This window comes from Aquila chrysaetos, chromosome 23 (assembly GCF_900496995.4).
Source record: "Aquila chrysaetos chrysaetos chromosome 23, bAquChr1.4, whole genome shotgun sequence".
NCBI classification, from domain to species: domain Eukaryota; kingdom Metazoa; phylum Chordata; class Aves; order Accipitriformes; family Accipitridae; genus Aquila; species Aquila chrysaetos.
Genome location: NC_044026.1, coordinates 12,575,813 through 12,599,155, shown reverse-complemented (window position 1 = coordinate 12,599,155; position 23,343 = coordinate 12,575,813). Strand labels below are relative to the sequence as shown.

General features: G+C 41.5%; 1 long non-coding RNA gene across 1 annotated transcript in view; it reads left to right on the top strand.

Annotated features, from left to right (window-relative positions):
• Positions 1-716: 716 nt before the first annotated feature.
• Positions 717-23,343, top strand: part of LOC115334670 — a 26,856-nt gene continuing 4,229 nt past the window's right edge. The window contains exons 1-3 of the long non-coding RNA XR_003921210.1: positions 717-1,066; positions 15,471-15,539; positions 21,720-22,384. This is a non-coding gene — a long non-coding RNA (uncharacterized LOC115334670). The remainder of the gene's footprint in view (positions 1,067-15,470; positions 15,540-21,719; positions 22,385-23,343) is intronic.

The following is a 23,343-nucleotide window of genomic DNA, read 5'->3' as shown; positions in this document are numbered from 1 at the left end:
AGCTAGCTGCCCATCATCTAGGGTATTGAATTACTTATACATAAGCAGTGGTTTTCTTAAGATGTTTTAATAGTTTCTCTGAAAGATCTAGTGATGTCAGAGTAAGGAGGATATTAAGAGGTCGTCTTTGTTAGAATTAATTCTGTGGTATTTTTAGGCTAAGCATACCAAATATGTTTTTAAAAAATTATTATTTTGTATTTTTATGGGTTCCTCTTCTGTTGGAACAGATTTTTTTTACAGTTACTGCAGTGTGTTAAAATTTCTATTATTTATTATTAATTATTTATATTCACCTTCTTCAATTAAAGATTTATTTTCTTTTAATTCTTGTTTCAGTGGACTATAGTATCATCACTGAATTCTAGTAAGTTGAGTTTTTTGCTGTCTAGACAGTCGTTTATAACGGTTTGTCTTCATAATAGCATGGGCTAGAAATGTCAAGTCTACTGTAAATGCTGAAAGCAGTCTGGTTGTAGCAGTATACGGTATAGACCTCTACATAGGCTTATCAATTACAGTGAAAAGCTTTTTTTAAAGATAAAGCCTTGTAAGGTATGCTATGGCATAGATGTATCCAATGAAAATAAAGTAGGTCTTCTGCTGATAGGAGCTCTTGATTCCTCTAGTAATATTTCAATTTTATACTAACTGTATAAATCTGTCTTTATAATTTAACTGCTGAAATTCAGGTTTCATGGTTCACTACATATCTTTTGAAACCTGTTTCTCCCATATCTGCATTTCACCATGAACCTTGGGTTTGAATATTTTAAGTCACTTCTATTTTAATGTAAATATTTGACTTACTGGAAAGAATACCTGGAATGCCTTTCCTCTCTTTCTGGCAAAGTGACATTCTCAGTAATGAAATGTTTGTTCCTTTTGAAAAACCTGTGATGTACTTTTTTTTTTTTTTTTTTCTTCTAAGAACAAAATAATTCAATTTTAAGATGATAACTTAGTGCTGGTTTTATATGTTCTTTTCCCTGATGTTAAATTCTGTTTGTCTCTGCTCTTCAGAGAGGAAGGAAGGAGAAAACTGACTGAAGCGGTTCTTAAACAGGTAAGTGCCACATTCAGTTTATACTATTTGATTGAGCTGCATCCTTCCGAGTCTAAATGAATGTAATTTTGGCATTCCTGACATGTGTTAGAGGTGTTTTACTCTAGAAAACATGAACATGTGAGTATCTGTTTTAGTTGTTCAGGTACTGTTGCCATTTGCCATATTATCTGAACATATCCTACTTAATACTTTTGTTGTTTGTATTTTCTCCTCGAAGGAAAAATAGCTTACTTTCATAAACTGTTATATTCACAAGGAGTAAACCAAAGTTGGAATGCCTTCATTTTCAGCCACAGCGTGATGTTTGTGATACTCCCAGAACTGACATTGTCTAGACAGTAAAAAAAGGCATAAGGTTCCTTTGTTCTTGAAAATCTTCCTTTCAAGCTCACGTCTGCATGTCTCATTGTTTCAGAATCAAGTTTCCCAAAGACATCTTTCCTGTAAAAACTGGGGGAAGCGGTCGTACCTGTCACTGCATGTGCTCCCCTTCCTTTCCTTGCCTCGGGAACGCAGCCCCAGGTAACTAAGGGCTTGCTAGGGCTTGCTTTCCTGCGTGCCCTCTGATCCATTCTGCTGAAGCCTCCTGCAGTATGGGTCGCAAGGCCACCTGCACCAGAGATGTGAGTTGGACCAGTTGCCTTGAGGGGCAGTTAGTTTGACACCAAACTGCATGAACTTTCAGATGACCAAGATTTAGGAATTTCAGTGGTTATCCAATGAGATAACCCCGGGTTATGTGCTGTGCTGAGGGCTCAGGTTAGAAACAACTGATTTAGAGCAGGGAAGAAAGCTAAGGTTTAATGAGAGCTAATTATTATTCCATGGTTTGTTCTCTTCTATACTTCCATCTCTGTTACGTAGCACAGGTTAAGTGACTGCTCAGTTTCATAAACACGGTGAGGGTGTAGCTGCATTCTTGAAAGAGGCCATCAGATCTGACAAGCATGGGAAGAATTTAGCAGCCATTTGTGAGGGCATTTTGTTCATAATGATTTTTGTGTATGCACGCTAGATGCATCACATCAGGGAAAAATCTTCTGAGCTGCACTGATAAAACAAAAACATCTCTGTATGTCTCGCTTAGATATCTCCATGTAAGAGGCCTTCATTAAGATGCTATGGCAAATGCTGTTGGCAACTTCAGCCATCTACATTCTAAGACAGGCATAAGCTATTTTAGTCGTGTGTTGCAGAATAAAAGAAGCAGCTGCTCTAGTGTGTTATGAAGTGTACTGTTGTTGCACTTGGCATTAAAGGGGTCCTACAGGAAAGATGGGGAGGGGCACTTTATCAGGGAGTGTAGTGGTAGGATGAGGGGTACTCTAGTGGAACCTGGTCTAGTGGAAGGTGTCCCTGCCCATGGCAGGAGGTTGGAACTTGATGATCTTTAAGGTGCCTTCCAATCCAAACCATTCTGTGATTCTATGATTCTATGATTAAAGCTTTTAAATTTACACTTCAGGCCCAGGTGTAGTTTGAAAGAGTGAACTCTGTCTTTGCATAGCCTGGCTATGGACTCAGTGACCCAAAGAAGCTCAAGTCACTAAGTCATGTGTGTGTATGGAAGGACGCTCAATTTGGTGCCTGTGCACCAGGACAGGTAGATACTGTCTGTTCTCAAAAAGACAGGCCTATATTAATGAATGCAAAATCACAGCAGCGGAAAACTTGCAATGCTTTAAATAGGGGAATACCCAGAATCAATCTCCTTTCACATGCAGGAGAACTAAATGCATTGCTAGTCATGCATGGTCTTAGCAACAAACAAATCCAAATAGGCAAATGCCCCCCTAATAGGTGGGTGCTTAAAAAGGTGGGTAGGAAACCATTGTTCTTATTTCCCTTTGAAAACTTTAAAATTCTTCTTTGAAGAATCATTTCCAGTGTTAGAGTGTATTTCCTGCTTTAGGATCTTTCTTGCGGTTTATGAGAGTCTGTGTCTTTGTGCTCAATGCCAATTACCCAGCTCATGAGGCTCCCTCCTCAGCCCATAGAGCTTTTTTTGGATCATGACACAGGAATGCATGGCTGTCCTCATGCACTTTGTTGGTGAACTAAGCTGGTTTCCGAGTTTGGTTCCCAGAAGATGACTGTTAGTGTCCTTTCCCTTGCAGCTGTCTGTACAGCAGTGGCAGAGAGAAGGGTGTAATGGTGGCAAGCCTAGATATTTCTCTGGGTGGAAAAAAGCAAAAAGTTGAGGAGTTGCTGATATTGATGTTGTGGTCCAGCTGAGAAGAAACCAAAAGCAGTTATTCCATGGTTCAATTGACAGTGAGTGATAATCTATTTCACAAATTAATCAGTTGATTCATACTTGGACTTTCTTTTTTTGAAACTGGTGATTTAAAGTCAGTTGAAGGGCAGGAGTAACATTGTAGGGTTTTTTCCATACTACAGAGGGAAATAGTTTTTCCTCCAATTCTCTGTTAATTATTTGCTTCCTTTCCACTTCTGCCTTTCTGCCTTTGCAGAAAAAAGGCACGTGTAACAGAAAGGCACTTAGTAAGCCTAAATAATGCAAGTTCTCTTTTATTATTTCCTTAAAGGACATCTTATGAATAAAAATTTACTTATTTATATGTAATTTTGTTGCTAATGCTGGGATCTGGTGGGGGCAGATCTACACTGTAATTCTGAGGAAGAACATTCACAACATTACATTCTTCTAATATTTTTCTCTTATTATCTAAAGGAAAAAAATAGAGAATTGCAGCTTATTAAAGCAAACTTATAATGTTCTTGATTGTCTAATTTTTTTACTGTATTGCAAAATAAAGAAAAAGAAAGAAAAGTATAAAATGGAATTATATGTATGTGAAAGACAAACCACACAGCTGGAACACCCCCTTTTCCTGTCTGTGTAGTTTAGGAAAAGTCGTTAAGTCAAACAATACAGCATTTTCCATTTGAGCACATAAAATCTGAGTTCATAAAACAAGCTAGCATAACTTTACCTGCCTTGGGAACAGTAGCTGTGAATAACTTCTCCATAGAATTTAAGAAATGTGGAAAGCAAGCGTCACTTCAGAAAAATAGCTCATGCATTTGTCATTCCCACATCCATTTTTCTGACTCATTTATACACTGCTGTTTTCCTAAGTGCCCAGAGAGCTATCAGAAAGCTTAAACAAATGAGAGCAAATCCTCCTGCCTTTTTTTGGTGGGGGTGGAGTGGGGAATTGGAGTGAGGTCTCACTGGTCCTGATCGGGCCAGATTTTCACATATGGGGCTTGTTATTACCGGGTTCAAAAATCTCAGAGCTATTACTGCTTGCCTTTCCTATCATTGCTTCACCTTCTTTTCCCCATATACTGTTCCATTTTGTTGCCTTGTCTCCTTCTTCTGTATCTGGGTAATTGGAAAAGTCATTTAAGCTTGCCCTTGCTGTCTGCTGAGAGCTCTAGACAGGAGCCAGGAAAGGAATTCACCATGGCCTTAGTTTCAAGCACCCCCAGCTACATCTAGTACTGTGGAGTCAGAGAGGAGAGCACATTGAGGTAAGACTTGTGTGGAGACCATTTCCCAGACCCTTGTAGTGTAAAATCTGAAGCTTTATGCTTGCCAAGTTTTAAAGGAAGCTAAAACTACATAGTGATATCAGATGTAGAGGAGCGATCAGAAGCACAAATGTGTGTATTGATGACGTCTTGCATTGCTATTGACTATGCTGTATCTCAGTTCTTGCGCAAAACCTGGCCAAATCCTGATGACGGTTTGTTATGCTTCAGTCTGCTCAGTGTTGAGTATAGTGACAGTCTTCAGTATTTTAAAACCAGCTAAGAAAGTGGAACATACCATGTTGATCGTATCATAGCTCAGAAGAGAGTTGAAGTTTATGGATCTGTCCAGGGCATTTCTACCATAATTATATATTTTACTATAGATGGTCCCCAGTTCTAGTTGACATCTGCTGATATATATGCCAAGGGGGATCTTTTTAAATGTACAAAATACTACAGAAATCTATAATTTCTTTCTTCCTGCTCATTAGTAAGAACAAACTTTGTGTGCACTTATGTGCTTTGAGTGACAAATGTACATTTGCCACCGCAGTCCCCTCCCTCCAGCTGCATCCTGCTAGCATCGGTTCCTATAGGAGACTACCTGTAATGGGACACTAGGGACAGCTGTGGCCTATGGTTTAGATGAACTTCAGCAGAAAAGTAGAGAAAGGTGCACTTAGCCTTTCTCTGTGAATATTCTGTGAGGGAGTGTGACTATGGGGAATGAGCTGTCCTTCTATAATTGAAGTAGCCAAGTCCTACGGAGTGCCACTGCCTTTATATTAGAGTACAGAATGCACAACATTATTTTTGGTTTGTGTAATCGTTCAAAAGAGGACTTTCCATATTTTGAGCAATGATAGTGATTGTTTAGTGATGCAAACAGGGAGCTTAGTAGTTGAGATTTCTGTTTCTATTCCTGGTTTGTGACCTTGAAAACATCAGACTCTCTTCCTCTCGTTTCTTTCCATAGCTCTACAAGTGGACTGAAACCCTTGAAACTTTCAGAATTTAGCTCTCATTTTTTTAACAAGCTAAAATGTTGTGGGTGCAATCCTTGGACACTGCGAATGCGGATGCAGTGGATGACTTGACAGACCACAGGTGGCATAGAAGTAATTTCTGTCTTCCTGGATAAAGAACCAGGAAGGCTACGTTTCAGCCTTTGCAGCTGAAGTTAGCACAGCTGAAAAACTGATGAAAACTTTATTGCAACACCTTTGTAGAGGTTGTGCATGTAGCAGGAGCCTGCAGCACACTGAGCCTCAGCTGTGCCTTGTTACATTCCAGTGCTGGGGGGATTCGGTGGCACAAAATTGACACCACCAGAAAAAACAGATGTTTACAACGTGTTGTTTCTCTGACATAGCAACAACAACAACCCATTGATTTCCAGAGGTTTAACTTTGTACAAAAGAGACATCAAGTCTCCTCCACCCTCTACGAGCCACTCTCTACAATAGCTTCCTAGCCCACTTTCTCTTCCTCTGCTGTGCTGCTGAAGACAGCACTGAGAAGAAGCAGGTAGAAGAAAATCTTCCTTACTGTCTTAAGCACAGCTGAAAACGTTTTGAAACACCTTCTGATCCACAGTATTTTTCTCTGCTGCATTAACTCTACTCACCAGCCTTAGTGTTCACATCCTAAAGCTGGCTAATGAGAAGGAAAATCGAGTTTTGCTTGTCTGTTTTTCTTATGGTAATGAATTTTCTGCTTCAGGAGTAATGCTGGGCAGGAGAGGATGCATGAGGAGGGTGAAGCGCTGGACAAACATGCATCAGACCTGACAAGTTCTGTTCTGGCCCAGTGCTTTTGCAGTGAACTTTTTAAACTCTACACAATGGGATTTAAAGAAAACATCAGCTCAGCACACCAGTTCTACTGCTTTATTGTCCTCACTTGGCAGTAGCTGAATGTCATGTTTGTGCTGTTCTTGCACATGCCTCTTCATCTTTATTTACAAATAATAACTTCTATAACTTAACTTTTTATATAACTCTTGAAGATAGTCGCATGACTTGCAGCATTTGTTTAGAAAATTAATGGCATTGTAAACTTTTGCCTCTTCATTTTAGCATATTCCTAGTCCCTGTGAGTTTCCAGTTATGTTTAATTACCAGTGTAATTCACAGTATACCATGAATTGTCTTCTCCCCTGCTATCAGCATTTCTTCAGTGAGGCAGTGTATAAAGAATTTTACAAGTATAAAAGGTGAAACTGATACACACAACTAATTTGATATATATATAAAGTCAGTTATTCAGCTAATACCACTTAAGACTAGAAGACTAAAAGTTTAAGGTTACATCCTTGTTCAAGTGTTCTAGTTTATCATATGGGAAGGTAAAAATCAACACTTGATCACTTGGTCAAATTCTCAGGCATCTGGCTTGCAGACCCTTGATTTACTCAGCAGCATTAATTTTGGGTGGAGCTATTTAAGAGCTCAGAAACATTCCTTAGTAGAGAATGGAAGAGTGGAAGAAACGATACATCCTCACAAGTATGTTCTTTCAGAAGCAGGACTTTTTTTTTTCAAGGAGAGGCAGATGCATTTTTGTGTGGCTATGTGTGCATTACTGATTGTGTCTCCCGAGTCTGTTTTCAAGAAAAAAAAAAATCCTTTGTGTTGCCATCTTTATACACTATTGGGGAATGTCTCAGAAATGCCTGCTCTTGGGGGAGAAGTCACGAGGAGTAGCAATGAACTGAAATCTGATCCCCCCCAAACTATGTAGGAGAGGTTGCCATTGCTTTTCCATAGAAAGGTGGTTTCTGCTAACAAAAACCCAGCATAACTTATTTCTCAACTGCAATCACTGTATTGGTGATCCAACAAGCAAACATTAGATGCTAGATTTAGTTACTTTCTTTGTTAAAATACAACTGTCTAGCCTGTGTGTTAAAAACCAAGCAACCAAAGGCCTGCTCAGTTATTTCCATTTCTTTGCAAACACTGAGAAAAGAGGAACAGGATCTGCAGCGGGCACAGTACGTGAGCAATAGGATCTCCAGTAAGCTGTAACCTAGACTGTCTATAGAGACTACCCAAGCACAACTCTGTAGTTGACGTTAAGGGATTTCCTGCTTGGGATTTTCAGCTGATATCAGCTGTAGCAACATGTGGTAAAGGAAAACACAGTCTCTTGGGTAGGGCACATGCACTGTGCTGGAGAGAACTTACACACGAGTTGAAACTTTATACAAAGCACATTCTCCACCCCCAGATAAAGGAAACCATCAGCAAAGTGCACAGAACAAAGATGCCTATGACTCATGAAACAGATTAATGGGGTTTTACTAGCATGCCTAGTTTGAGTTGAGTATAAAGGATAAAAGATGCCTTAGACCATCCCTGGTGAATTAAGCAAATGCTGGATTCAGCTGTGGTTATGCTTGCTGTTCATATCTGGAAGCTGATTTCTGTTGGAATTTATCATATCTGTTGTTTTTCTTCATAAAATCTTTTTCAGTGTAGCCAATAACTGTGGGCCAAAAAGAAGGCATGCACACATACAAAAGCCGTGGGTTGTATTTTAATAGGGATCCCTACTGCTTATCATTGCTGGTTTATGTAATTGTCTGGAAAAGGTCAGCATAGTTTGTGCTGCAAACAACTGAAGCTGAAAATTTTGATTTTTTTTTTTGCACTGGACTTGTAATCTTTTGACTAAATGCAGTACGAAAAAGAAACTGTAGAAAAAAATGAGGCAATTCCAGGCCATTGCACCTTTGTTCTTAAATTGTTGTGGATCTTACTAACAAAGCTAGTCCCAAATAACAGTTGGTTACAAAACGTTTGGTTTAAAGACAAAAAAAATGTTCAGATCTTTAGCTCTAAGGCCAGTCCCATAGTGCTTGGTTGGTTTGTTTCTGTATCTCTTATAAATTCTGTGCTAGAATATCTATAATTTTGATTTTGCTTTCTCTAGCACATATGCAAACAGTCATCTTCGGCGTGACTTTTTATGTCGATTATACTTCTCTAATTGTATAGGCTTAGCATAGAATTTAAAGTATTTGCTTTGCTTTTGACGTTGTGCAGTTGTTCAGAGCAGCTGACTGGTTGCTTAAATACGTCGCAGAGGAGGATAGGGCTGAGGGAAGGTTGTTGCTGTTGGCTGTGAGTTGGCCTCTGCTGTCATGAGGAAGATCAGGAAAAAAATTCAACGCCAGCTTTTATTTGAATTAAAGGAAGGTTGGAAGAAGGCTCTGAAAGAGATTTGGGCATGGCACTTGGTCCTTGAGGGACTGGGGAAGGAAGCCAGCCCTTGTTTTGGATTGAGAAGGCACGCTGATAGCTCGTCTGGAAAAACCAAGGCAAGCTTTTGTTTTGTTTAGAAATGGGGATCCAGAAGTGACCACTGGCAGTGGAGCTATGTTATGGAGCTACAATCTGAGGAAACTTAGAGCAATGGCAACAGGACTGAAACTGAAACCAGTCCAGAGAAGGCACTGGCAGAGAGGACTGCCTTAAGGTTCTTCAGCACTTTTCTCCCTTACTGTTTAATATGTAATAGATGGAGTGCAAGGGCTTTTCTTCTAGTGTTCCTGGAAAAAGCAGTATTAATTTCTCAAGTTCAAATTACAAGACTACATCTTGTTAGTCTTGCTGTCTGTGTTTGGGAAAGCAGAGATACGCAGAGATTCTGCACGACAGAAACATAGCTGAATTGTTATGAAAATATATACTTCTTGATGAGCAATGGGAATGACTCCTTAAATCCACTTTACTTGTGGAAGTTTCTTCTCAAACAGATGAAGAGATTTCCATCAACAGTCTCCCAAGCTGTTTTTCCACCAGGGGAGCCTGGGAGTGATTCCCACTCCTTGGCTTCAGATGTACCACTTCATACCATTCCAGTATTAAGTCAGGTGAAGACCCACATACACATTTCTCCTGGAAAGTTAGGCATGGGAGATAGTTGCAGGATTTTTCAGGAGGTCCCATAATCAGGGTGACTGGGAATCAAAACATGCTTTGGTCCTGCTGTGCAGTATGTTTGTCCTTTGAGGTAAATATAGTCACAGATGGCCAAATATTGAAGACATGTATGTATACTTTTTATGGAGTTATGCATGCATAACTCCTTTATGTAAGGAGTTCATCTACTCAAGTAAGGTGAAAGTAGTATCTAAGAGACTTGCTTTGTAATTGCAAAGGCAGCCATAAAGAGTGCCTTTTGACATACCTGATGTCACTTTCATAAAATATAGAATCACAGAAGGGTTTGGGTTGGAAGGGACCTTAAAGATCATCTAGTTCCAGCCCTCCGGCCATGGGCAGGGACCCCTTCCACTAGACCAGGTTGCTCAAAGCCCCATCCAACCTGGCTTTGAACACTTCCAAGGATGTGGGGCATCCACAACCTCTCTGGGCAACCTGTTCCAGTGTCTCACCACCCTCACAGTAAAGAATTTCTTCCTAATATCTAATCTAAATCTACCCTTTTTCAGGTTAAAACCGTTACCCCTTGTCCTATCACTACACTCCCTGATAGAGTCCCTCCCCATCTTTCCTGCAGTACCCCTTTAGGTACTGGAAGGCCGCTATAAGGTCTCCCTGGAGCCTTCTTGTCTCCAGGCTGAACGACCCCAACTCTCTCAGCCTTTCTTCACAGGAGAGGTGTTCCAGCCCTCTGATCATCTTCATGGCCCTCCTCTGGACCCAGTTGAGCAGGTCCATGTCTTTCTTGCGCTGAGTACTCCAGAGCTGAACACAGTACTGCAGGTGGGATCTCATGAGAGCGGAGTAGAGGGGGAGAATCACCTCCCTCGACCTGCTGCCCACACTTCTTTCATGCAGCCCAGAATGCGATTGGCTTTCAAAGAAGCATGTGAATAGTGAGCTGTAACCAAAGCAAGAAATTTTATTTCTGAAAGCAGTAATCTGTCAGTGAAGGGAGATGCATGCCTGATTTACTCATAGCAGCAGAAGCTGCAAGACAGCTGACCCATCAGAATTAAACTAGAAGTGAAGTGTTTGTTTCAGTAGGATCTATGTATTTGGGGTTTATTTTCTCTTTGTAGCCTTGTTTTGCCCCCAGTTGGATACAATTACTCATATTTGAATCGTGTTTCATAATGAGTATGGCTTCCTGGGAACAGAACACCTGCGTGTACATTAGTTTCACTTAGAGAATAATGAGCCTATGAATAGGGCAGGCAATCGTACTTTCCCTTTACCTCCTCCGAGTTTTGTCTTACGATTATCAGGCATTTACATGTATGTGGCTACAGTGGTGCAAAGGCCACATAAAAGTCTGTAACACCACCTGCTGCACTTGTGAAGAGAGGTATATCCTTCAGCAGTCAGGAGCGTTGTAGATAACACAGATTTGTAGAGATACTCACACACCTGACAGAGGTGCTGCTTCTCCTACCAAAGCCAGAACATGCAGAAAAACACAGAAAGCTAAAAATTCAGCACTGGCAGGAGAGCACAGTGCAGAGTTTGTCCCAGCAGGAAACTTTCCTTGGGAAAGGGATAAAAAAAGAGGGCCCTTGACTGAGGGTGCAGTTCTGGGAAGAAGATTGGCTCCTGTGGTCCTTCAGTGCCAGGCACAGTCATGCAGTGAAATGCAAAGGGGCCCTGCAGGGTAGGTGGCAAGTGCCATTGGTGATGTCTTTGTGTTGCCTCCTGAGCTTGTCTGCTTGTTCTGAGTAAGTTTGTGTCCCAGTGGAAAAGCCAGAAGGAAATACAGGCACAGGATTTAATTCTCTGTGTATAAGGGAACAAGGCTGGACTCTGCATAAGAAATAGGGAGGATCTGAAACTAGTCATGACACAAAGTGGCTTTTGTGTGGTGTAACCAGCACATCTGTGATGGCTAAGACAGCACTTCAGCTGTCCTCCCAACTGCCTGCTGGGGACCAAACACTGACTTTTGTCAAGGATCAAATGCTAAATAAGAAAAATCAACGTGTCAGAAAAATTACCCTCTGGAAGTGAGTGAGAGTATGGCAAGACAAAACATCAGAAAAAGGAAGTCTTGTATAAGTCAAACTCGAAGTAATGCAAGGGTGTGAGTGGTGAGTGTTAGTCATCGGTATTTTCTGTTCTGCTACACGCCCTGGCAGATCATGGCTGCCTGCTTAGGCCAGATGCAGCTGTGTGGGGCAGGGTGCTGGGCAGCGCACAGCCCCCAGCTGCGTCTGTGGAGGGGTCTGAACTTCCTAGCCGAACAAAGATCGGACTTTCTTCCCTTCCTCCAGAGAGCTTCGCTCAGCAATAGAGCAGCTTTGGAGTACAAGTTCTCCCGATGGCGTGGAGGACCTCACTTCTCACAGGATTTCTGCGTGCTCTGGATTTTGTGGAAGACTTCAGAGCAGAACCTCAAAACCTCAGTCAAGAGTGAATATTCCCAGAGTCCTAGCTTGTACTGACTAAATGTCCGCTGAATGGCACAATGCCAAGCACTACTGCTTATGTTATTATTCCTTGGAAGGAGATTTGCTCCTTTATGCAACTATGAGACTTTAATTTTTTATCAGTGAAGGTCTTTGAGAGGCTTTTAACTAGCAGAAACCTGGAGTACTACACTGGTTGACTGGATTCTGACTTAGCAGCAGCGAGAACAGCTGCTAATCTTTTCCTGGGTTATGATTTATTTATTCATAGAGGCTAAAAAAGACCAGATAACTGGAATTCACGGACCATCCGTTTAAGACTGTACACTCAGCGAAGTCCAAATAAATAAGCCTAGGCCAGAAGGTCTTGCCAAGGCGAAGGTAGTCTTTCTTTCCCTGCTGCAGTATTTATGTATGGCGAAGCTCTAGCTTCTACAGCAGCTATGGTTTGGAAAGCATCCTGACCATTTAACTCCTTAGCTGTGCTGCAAGTAGCCCCTCTCTGAGGAGTGCTGAAGACCAGCATAGCTGCAGTGCAGAGGCTTTCTATTTTTGTTCTTCCCAGACATCACCTAGATAACAAAATCAATTTATCACCACCTGAGAGCGTGAACAAATCACAGTTTTCTGCCCTTCCCCTTCCCCTCACGGGTTTAGAAGAAAGTCATAAACATCTGTGTCCAGATATGGACTTGACACTGAAGGAAGGGGATCTGTTGCCCAATGGACTCTTGGTTGTACGATACAGCCTTTCTTCTCTCAAACTGGAGCTGAGCTAGTTTTGTGTTTCCGGGAGGAGCATGCAGCACACTGGGCAGAATACAAAAATGCTGCTCTTAGATAATAGGATATTAAGTAACAGCCTAGCTTCTTGGTGGCATTAGCAAGCCAAAAACTTGGTGCTTGAGGCGGGGTTAGGCAATAGCAGCCCATTTCCACTGCAGTGGAATTGGTCAGATCCTTTTTCAGTTCATGGAAAATCATAATATTTAAACCTTATTGCTGGGCCTCCAGCTTTTCCATGCATGCATAGCTTTCTGGTGGGTTGATATTGTTGAGGCTAGTGAAACACAGTACTAAAAATGTATTTTGAAGCTACAATGACAGACAAGTTTTTAGCAGATTTTCAGTACTAACAGCACTGACTCCAAGCTTTTCTAGTCCCCTCCTCAAGATAATGTTCTTAAAATGTGTTTCAAGGAAATGGATTCCTAAACATGGGTTTAGGTAAGTCTCTGTCTTTATCTGGTCCTAACCTATGAAATCCTGAAATATTTGTCTGTTACAATTGTACAAATCAGGCAAATCTAAATCAAGCATCCTGGGACCTGTTGCTTTTTTCACCTCATGTCAATGTAATTACAGAAAAAGCTAAGAGAATAGTTACACCAAAGAAGTTAAAAAAGTTGTGCTGAATAAGGATGCCCATCTGTCTTTCGTTAGCTTGCTATGACTCACACAGATGTCTGGAGATCATCCCGTTTCCTTCCTGCCCCGAAAAAGAGGTTTTCACAATTAGAATGTAGCCACCTTGTTTTAGATTTAATTTTACTTTCTGTGCAGGAAATTCATTCTAGAGAATTGCAAGTTGGGAGGGAGGGTTGGTCTGCTCGAGGGTAGGCAGGCTCTACAGAGGGATCTGGACAGGCTGGGTCGATGGGACGAGGCCAATTGTACGAGGTTCAACAAGGCCAAGTGCCGCGTCCTGCACTTGGGTCACAACAACCCCACGCAGCGCTACAGGCTTGGGGAAGAGGGGCTGGAAAGCTGCCCGGCAGAGAAAGACCTGGGGGTGCTGGTCGACAGCCGGCTGAGTATGAGCCAGCAGTGTGCCCAGGTGGCCAAGAAGGCCAACAGCACCCTGGCCTGTATCAGAAATGGTGTGGCCAGCAGGAGCAGGGAGGTGATCGTCCCCTGTACTGGGCACTGGTGAGGCCGCACCTCGAGTCCTGTGTTCGGTTTTGGGCCCCTCACCACAGGACAGACATGGAGGTGCTGGAGCGTGTCCAGAGAAGGGCAACCGAGCTGGAGAGGGGCCTGGAGCACAAGTCTGATGAGGAGCGGCTGAGGGAGCTGGGGCTGGTTGGTCTGGAGAAGAGGAGGCTGAGGGGAGACCTCATCGCTCCCTACAACTACCTGAGGGGGGGTTGTAGTGAGGTGGGTGCTGGTCCCTCCTGTCAGGTGGCTGGAGATAGGACGAGAGGAAACGGCCTCAAGTTGCGGCAGGGGAGATTTAGGTTGGATATCAGGAACAATTTCTTTCCTGAAAGGGTTGTCAGGCATTGGAACAGTCTGCCCAGGGAAGTGGTTGAGTCGCCATCCCTGGAGGTATTTAAGACATGTAGATGGGGTGCTTAGGGACACGGTTTAGTGGTGGACTTGGCAGTGCTAGGTTAACAGTTGGACTCGATGATCTTAAAGGTCTTTTCCAACATAAATGATTCTATGATTCTATGAAAACAGCATGGATGCCAGTTGCTAACTAGTTAAGGAAGAAAGCAGAGTAATAAGGTATACTTAAACAGTTTGGGTAGCTTTTCAGATAAAGACAACTGCTAGTGAAAATGCTGAAAGATGCTGACATTTGGTCTCAGGTTGTGACCTTTCCTTCTGTGTGTTGTTTAGTGGAACTTGAGAATTTGAAATAGTAACCTTGGTTTTGAATGGGACAAGGGGTAAAATACATTCGTTAAAGATGATCAGCAAGTGCAAAATGTTTCTCACAGCTTCTCAACTACTGCTCAGCCCTCCCTGCAAGCCATTCATTCTGGAGGCTTGTGGTTCTGGCAGAGCAATTCTTCATTAGCGTGTCCTTGACACTCCGCTGTTTTACGAATAGAAAGCAGGGTACCTACTGGACAAGTTTTGTGATAGCCTAGGATTGCTATGAAAAGAAGGTGGAAACAACTTCAATTAATGTATTATATGCTCTTAAAATATTGTCTTGGCACTTGGCATTTAGTATGATACCTAGGGATTCTGAACTCCAGGTTTTTTGTAATTGGACCTAGTGTTCTCCTGCAGGATTTCTTTGCTGGGCAGTCAGTTGAATGTACTGTAACATCTTTTAATGAAAGAAAACTTTTTTTTTAATTGTATATGAACAAGATTTCCTTTCTACCGTCCTCCATAAGTACATTACAATCTCAAGTGTGCTTTATAGAGATATTTGCATTCAAAACAATTCTCCATGCTATTATCATTAAAAAAAAAATAAATCTGAGTCTTCCTGGTAAAATACATGCAATCTGACCAATAAAAGGCAAGTGGCCTACTATTCTTAATCCTACAGTGCTCAGAGCAGAAAGAAAATGCTGGAAAGAGTTGCCCTAAAACTAGTGGTACATGGCAGACCACTGTTTACATTTTCATTACAGCTCTAAAGCCAGTGGCTTCAGCAGCTTAATAGACACCATGAAAGAGATCTTTTGAAAAATGGCAAGGTATGATTACTTACTTTAAATGCAAGTTGTACTGTATGATTTAACTTTTCAATAGAGTGCACAGTGCAATTGAATCAACTGATCTCTTACTGTGTTTCAGGTTTGCAATGCTCAGGCTCTATGGGTTATCTATTCAACACATGTCAACACATGGCTGCTTGGGAAAGTGGTGAGTTAAAGTGTATGCCAGTGTCCTTAGAGTCTTCTGAAATACCGTGCTGCTCACAGATCCACAGAGAGGCATGATCATTGTGGAAGTGGGAGATGGTGGGCTTGCGTTTCAAGGCTTATTTCTCAGGTCTCACTGCCTCCTTGGTGGAAACGTGACATTGATCAGAAGTGCATAATGAACTGCTTTTGAGAGAATTCTGAGACTGGCACATTCATACTTCTCACATTTATCACTGAATTAACACAGTTAATGAAATTCCATCTTCATATTGGCTCACAATTGTCATTCTGACACAGGCATTTAAAAGAAATTCCAGTTGTGCTTTTTATTATACCCAAGTCATTATTCCTGTAGACTGGGTAAGAGCGAAGGACCATCTGTGTGTGTGTTTGTATGTGAGGGAGAGTGTGCGTGCGTGCACTCGCGCATGGGGGAAGTGTTTGGGAAATGATCAGCACATAGCAACAGAAAACAATAGGTCTCTCTACTGTTTATAAGATGAACCCCTTTAAAATCAAAATGAAGTGTCTGACATTGCAAACACAGAATCACAGAATCATTGAGGTTAGAAGGCATCTCGTGAAATCACCGAGTCCAACCCCCCCTGCTGAATCAAGGTCAGCCAGAGCAGGCTGCTCAGGACAAGCTTCATTCTGATCATCAAATAAGTATTGGATTACCAAAAAAACTATGGTAGTGGCTTAGAATCATGTGTTTTGTCTTACTGGATTCTGTACTTAGCATTCATGGTTCCTGCTTTCAGCTGTTTCTCTGAAACCATGAGAATGAAGAATTGTAATTAAGAAAAAACCTAGAGATTCTCCCTTAATCACATGATTCCAAGAGCTGAGGTTTAAGATGAAAAATATATACAGAAATTTTTGAATTATGCAAACAGTGTGTCACATCTACTCTAGACTCCGCACAAAGTTGCGTGGAGTGGAACTAACAGCCAGCCCTTATGCAGAGCAGTGGTTATAAATTAACTACCCAGACTGTTAAGATAATGAATCTCATAACCAAGAATTTCCTCAGGCTTTGCTCAGCTCAGGGATGAAAACTAGCAGCTGTTTTAAGAAGAAGCCACAGCTGATCTCAGCTACCATCATGACTTTTAAGGAGAGGGTCACTCCAGTTGTTCTTGATATGGTTTGATTGCTTCAAAAACAGTACAGGAGAGACAAATGTTGATGAATTACTTTGAAATCTTAAGATGTTGATAATTATTCTTTGCTTCCCTCTTCTGGAAGCTTTGAATTCTTGCTTATGCCATCTGCATTTCCATCACATAACTTTCAGTGATTCATACCCATCTCCTGTTTGTCATAACTGTCATTTTCCCCCCCTTGTTTACATGTACCACACCCTGAAGTTGCTTGCTTGTTTTTTAAAATAACATCTGTTCTTACTTATTTAAGTACTCCGTAAAGATCCTTCAGACAGGAGACTTTTTCCTCCTCATGTGAGTAATGTCGCAGGCATGATGCATCTAGGTTTTCCCCGTGATCCAGAGGGGTTGGTCTCTTAGAATTAAATGAACAGGTAAAACTCCAAGATTGGGTTGGTGTTTTTTCTTTTTGAAGATCCTCTGATAGGCTTGGTTTTGACTGCAGGGGTCAGTAGGGATAATTGAGTTAGAGGTTTGTTCCTCTAATTTTTCTGCAAGCATACCTTGTCATATCTGAGAAAGCCGACATGGTTTTAAAAGTTCCCATGGTTGCTATGAATTCCTTCACCTTGCATCATATTGCCAACTGCCAGTAGGCATCAATGAAGGCTCCTAGTAGGTCCTATTCAACAAGATGCTATTGACTTTGAAAAAGACTTTTTATGCCTTATTAAAGTAAACCTGATCTGACTTTACAAGATTACCTAGAGGAGGTTTTTCATTAAGAATGGGTTTTCTTCTGGTAAAAGGTTATTTCCTACTCCTACTTATTTGCAGATACAGGAAATCTTATCTTGGGCTTTGTTTAGAGGAATATGTCTCCTCCTGGAAGTTTCCTCTTTTAAAACCTGAATTTCTGTGTGTTTTCTTCTGACTTCAGTGAAGCTTTTTTTCAAACAGAACCCCTCCAGATTTATGCTGCTCTAATTCATAACTCCACAATACTGAGAAGAGAGAGGTGTAAGTGAAAGATCTGCAAATATTCGTGATTTCTCTGTAGTTCTGTTACATAACCAGTGCACCACTGAGCGTTCTGTTTGCACTGGTACTTGCAGCCCTCCCATCTGTGACTGTACTGGAGAGCTACATAACCTCAAAAGGCCTTCTAGGCTGAGTAAAAGCACCAGGACACATGGGGCAGAGATGCATAGTCCAGATGAAAATGAGACTAATGACGACCAAGTAATTAATATTTCATGGTGCCCAGGATGGCTGAGATGAATTTGGATTTGATTTTGGAGCATTTGGTTTTGGTGTAAAAATATTTGTTGAAATGTTTACACTCTTTTTTTCCTGAAAATAACCGTATTAAAACCAGTCTTGATAAAGTCTGAACTTAGTAAGTAAAAAAAGTTGATTAGCTACTAGAAAGTGTATATTGACCAAAAGACACAGCTGTGTCAGAGTTGAATGAACAGGGGCAAATCAGAAATTATACTCAATAAACACTAGCTAACAAAAAGAAACCTTCCATTTTAATTGTTGAATTTTACAATAAAATTTGTAATCTGCCAAGTGGAATTAAAAAATATCCTCCCAGTGTTTCTGAAGGTGCCGAGATACTTAAAATCACAAGAGCAAGGTATTAGGAAAAAACAGACTTTGGACTTCCTGGCTTTAAGGAAGAAAACACATCCATGTGTTGACTGGTACCTTCACTCAGATCCTTTTCCGTTATTTTATTGCCAGGAAGCTGGATTGTGTGACCTAATGACTGAAGCGTGTCCTTCACTTTTCCTGTTAAGGATAGCTAAGCCCAATAGAGGTAAATCTTGAGGGAGGTTCTTGAAGCCTCATGGAAAGGAGAAAGGAAGCTGAGCAGAGCTCCTTTTCTTCATCTCCCCATTCCAGGGCACTTCCCATCACGTCTCCTCTGGGCAGTGCTCCTGCCCTGCTTCTCTCTTCAACACCACTTGAGTCTTCCAAAGTTTCATCTTGTTTCCATATGACTGGAAGAAGCGATCAAACTGGAAGCAGGAGCTCGAGAGAAAGAAGATTAGCGAGTTGCTTGTGTCCTTGTCTCTCATTCAGGTATCTTGCAGTTGGATGTAGTGGGTGCATTGAACCTGTCTAGCCCCTTACAGACCTAAAAACTGTGACAGATCTTGGTTATAAAACATAAAAATCTGTGCTGCAGATTGCAGCTGTTCAGGAGCTGACCCACAAGCAGTTCAGATCTCTGCTGTAGCAGAGGGAAGACAGTCGGCTATGGCACAACACCCTGCCCCACGCTAAGCCACCCTCACACGAGAGCGGTCTGCGTACAAGACAGTTGCTGATCTCTCTGTTGGGTGAATGCAAGACTGTGCTGGCTCTCTGGTGGCAAAGGAAGGGGCCTCCGGTCACACGGTGGAGGCTGGCATTTGTGGAGCCACGTGATGTGGCTGAGCTAGAGGTGGAGCTGCAGGGGGTGACTTGGGACGTAGCGGTGGGACATGGCAAGTCCGTGACATGAGGGGTGGCTTCAGTTTCCTCTCCGGTGCACCTCTTTTCAGAGAGCGGGCAGTGGAGAGACAGACCGGGAGACCGACTCTCTCCCCCACATCTCTTCGAGGGAGATCTTGAAGGGCCCCTACATCTGTGGTCACACTATGTACTTACGGCTGCCTCTGGACTCTGTAACTTGAAGACATCACCATTGGCATTGCCATAATTAAATGTATATTAATAAAAGGTGCTGCAAAAAGCATTTTAGAGACATAAACTTTGCTAGTAAGCTGTGGCTATGTAAAATGTATATGTGACCTGCCAGTGACCCTGGAGCATGCTGAAGTTATCGGGAAGCTACAGCTCCCAATGTTAGATTTCTTAATCAGGAAACACCCTTAAGAATGCTGAAGATAACAGAGACATTCTGCTGGGGAAAAAAAGCAACCAGCCACTGTACAGAGTTCACATGACCATGTACAGAGTGGTTTGTAATAACCTGAACACAGCCTGAGTATTTAAGACTGTGATGAAAACCACGAGTTGTGCACACACTCTTGCTTCAGCACTGGGTATGCAGAAATGTTCACGTGTTACCTTGTATTACTATATACGTATGTGTTATAACATCATTAGCGGGAACAAATGTCCCATGCTTGAGTCTAACCTAGTATCCTCTCTGAGGCTTTGTTGTAATTCAGCTACAACTGCTTGTCCTATGTATAAAATGAAAAAACCCTCTATTTACAGCCAGGTAATTTTTTCGTTGAGCTGAAGAGGTAAACAGGCCTCAAAATTAGGTGATGGCTTCACTGTCTTTGCATTTGTCACCACTGGCGACTGTAGGGCCTACATGATAAATAATGATGGCTTGCATGAGGAGTGAGGATGCATTGAAAAATAATCATGATTAATTTGCTATTCTTTTACAGAAAGCTATTGCACTCCACAGCCCTGAAGGGAAAATCATAGCAAGGGAACGGCTCTTAACAAGTCTTTATACAAATCACTTTAGTGGCCTGTTAGGTAAGGCTTTGGAAGAGTGATGGAGGGAGGAAATAGCAGTTAGAATCTTGTACAGCAAAATCTTGGTATGAGAGAACTCTAGGACAAGATAATGATATTGTTCTTTGTTTCATAAATACAGAAGTTGCGACTTTCCTAGCATGCGTCACAAGGCCAGTGCTTAATAAGACGTGCAGTCTCATCGCAGCTGCAGCGTAGAACCTGTAGTAAGGGACTAGCAGCTGAGCTAGCTGAGATGTCATGTTAACACTAATCCTAACTCCTTGGAGAACAAGTAAAGAGCGAAGGGACACACAGTCAGAGTTCTGTGCAAGCGCTGTAATGAATGTATATTGCCAAGGGAAGCACTGTTGGGGGTTTTTTTAGAAGAACTTTTTTTATACTATCTAGCTATAGCAGAGATGTAGCTAGACTGAGCTTAACAGAGGTGAACAGTCTAGTGATCTGCTCTACTAACATTTGTTATGGATGGGCCCAATTTACAGATATACAAATTCTTCTGTATTCAGCCTTTGAATCTGGCATTATCATTTAATTCACTTTATAAGCAAAACTTGGTTCCACGTAGCAGTTGGTATTCAACAACCTCACACATTTTTTGATATCTAGACTGTCAAGAAATCACTGAAGCAACTGGTCTTGTTGACAACAATAAGGAGGGATCAACTGACCTCTCTGGGGAACTGCAGTTCCAAGGAATAGGTCTATGAAGAAATGAAGAGCAGCAAATGCCTTTTGCTGGTAGTATTTCCTTTCCTCTTCTTTCTCCCACCTCAGTTTTGAAACAGCAGCAGCATTAGCTTCCCATTATCATATTGCTGCATCTTCCTTTTCATTAATTCCTGGTTCATCTTCCTCTGAATCATGCCAAAATTTAACCCAGTGTGAAATTTTATGATGCAGCTGCAAAGTGGAAACTTAGCAGGAGAAGCTGACATCAACATGCAAAAGAGCATATACAGTCCTGTTCATCTTTTCAGGGACATTTTTGAGTGGTAGCTGCCCTGATCCAGCTCTACACAGTGGAGATTAAATGAAAAAAATAACAGCAGAAAACCCCACTTCCTCCATAATTCAGCCTCTGTTTTCCAAACTGTAGCTGGCTTCATGCCAAAGACTCACAGTTCTTTCTTCCAAAATTAGCTTTCCCAGTCTTACAAACCCCACCTGCTTCCTAGTGGAGTAATGGTGAATTTAAAAAAAATGGTTCTAGTTCCAGCAGAAGAAAATGTACCTAGGCCACTGCAAACAATATAACTATTCTAAGTGTCATTATAGCTAATTGTTTGCCAAGTCTATCATCAGCAGTGTTTTCTTTCTCCCTTCCTTCTTTGTCATTAGCTAAGAATACACAATGATACCTCCTCCCAACTGGCCTCACAGTTTATATTCCATATGTAAATACCTCCCTTTTTCAGAGTATTCCTTTGGGCTACCAATGAGTTGGAGAGATTGGCAAGTTTTTTAATAATGCTTTGAAATAAAATTTCCAGAAATACATCTCTGCCAACTCTCCCAACTTCCTGTATCCTCATTCTTTTCTTCTTATTTTGCAGCTACTGATAGCTGAAGGCAGTGTTTTACATGGAGAAACTGAGGCATAGAAATGCTGCAGATGTTAGATGAAATCAGGGAGAGATCCAGGACCTGAAGTAGAAGGGCAGTCTAGGTCTTTCAGCACATGCCAGGAAAGCAAAGGAAGTGTGGTCCAACAAAAGGAAAAGAAAAAATGCTTTCTACCAGAGATGGAGCATTTGTCATACTGGCTTTTTTATATGCTGGAAACCTGAGAAGCAGCAGCACTGGTGGTCGATCCCTCCTCTGACTTTCCTTATGAGGCAGTCTGAAGATGATCAGTCAAGAAGCTGAACCAACATTTCTAACCTACATTGCAAAACTCATCAGTGTGCAGGAGGCTATCCTTTCATGATAACACTCTCACTGCCATCTTTTGAACTTTGGGGTTTTTTTTACTTCATATGGAATGAATAAAGTTCCTTGTCTTCAGAAAAGAGAGCCCACATGCCTCCTGCAGATGCAGTGTGCAGGCTTCTGCATTGCTCTAGCTCTGATTCTCCATTTTATCCAATGAAATTTTAAATAAGCTTTAGCAAAAGAGTTTGAGAGAACTTCACACGAGCATATCTCACTGGCTGGGATGCACTCCTGGGATATGAGTGTTGGGAGGAGGACATTTGAACTTGAGCTCTCTGTAGATCAAGTAAGTAACTCCAGGAAGAAAGGGTGTTACCGTACACTCACTCTTCTCCTTTGAAAGGCACCAAAAGCCTTTCTAGCTAAATTTAAAAAAAAAAACAAACCTGCAGATTCCACATAGAGTTAGGAACTTCCTGCATCTCCCTGTAGATAAAGCTTATTTTATATTTGTACTTTGAACATTGGCATCTGTGGCACCACAAAGTGCCTTATTCTCTCTGAAGCTCATTGGGAGAGCACAGGCAGCATTAAGCATTATGCTAAGTTTTCCATGTGAATATTTCCCTCCCTACAGTTCAATACAGCCATTTGTAAGAAAATCTAATAAGGGTACTCCTTTGCATGCCATTAATCAGCAAAAGCAATAGAAGAAATGGTGTGTTTTGTGTGCTTTTAGTACCGAGTCCCTTGTCAATGAAAACGAGATGGAGGTGGTTGGGTCAGGATCTCTAATGTCACAAATAATGGGACAGAGCTATACATAATAGTTGTCTCCTGTTGTAGTGTCGCTCATAGTTGCTGTTCTCCTCCTCTTCTTTGCAAAACGTAATTTTCATTAATCCTTGATGCAAGACAGAATAGGGACCCTTAGTCACTCACCATGGGAAAGCATATAGATAAGGGCTGGGAAGTGGCTAAATAAATTTCAATGTGTTTTATCACATTTTTCTTTAGAAGTATCCACAGTCTTCATATACTTATATTAATACTGAGAGAGCAGCACAAGACAGCGCACAGCTTTTTCACTGCAAAGCCATGAGCATCGTTCTAACTGGGGATAATGCTCATTTTCGGACTTGCAGGATAAACACAGCTGAAAAGCTAAAGTTTGTATTAATCAGGCTAATCTTCTTTGTTGTTCAAGAAGACTGCAGTTTTTGTTTTGTCTTGTCTGTGTGAATAAGACAAAGGTTTTCAGTAATGTTAACCAAATTGTTAATGGTACTTCGGTAACGTTACAAA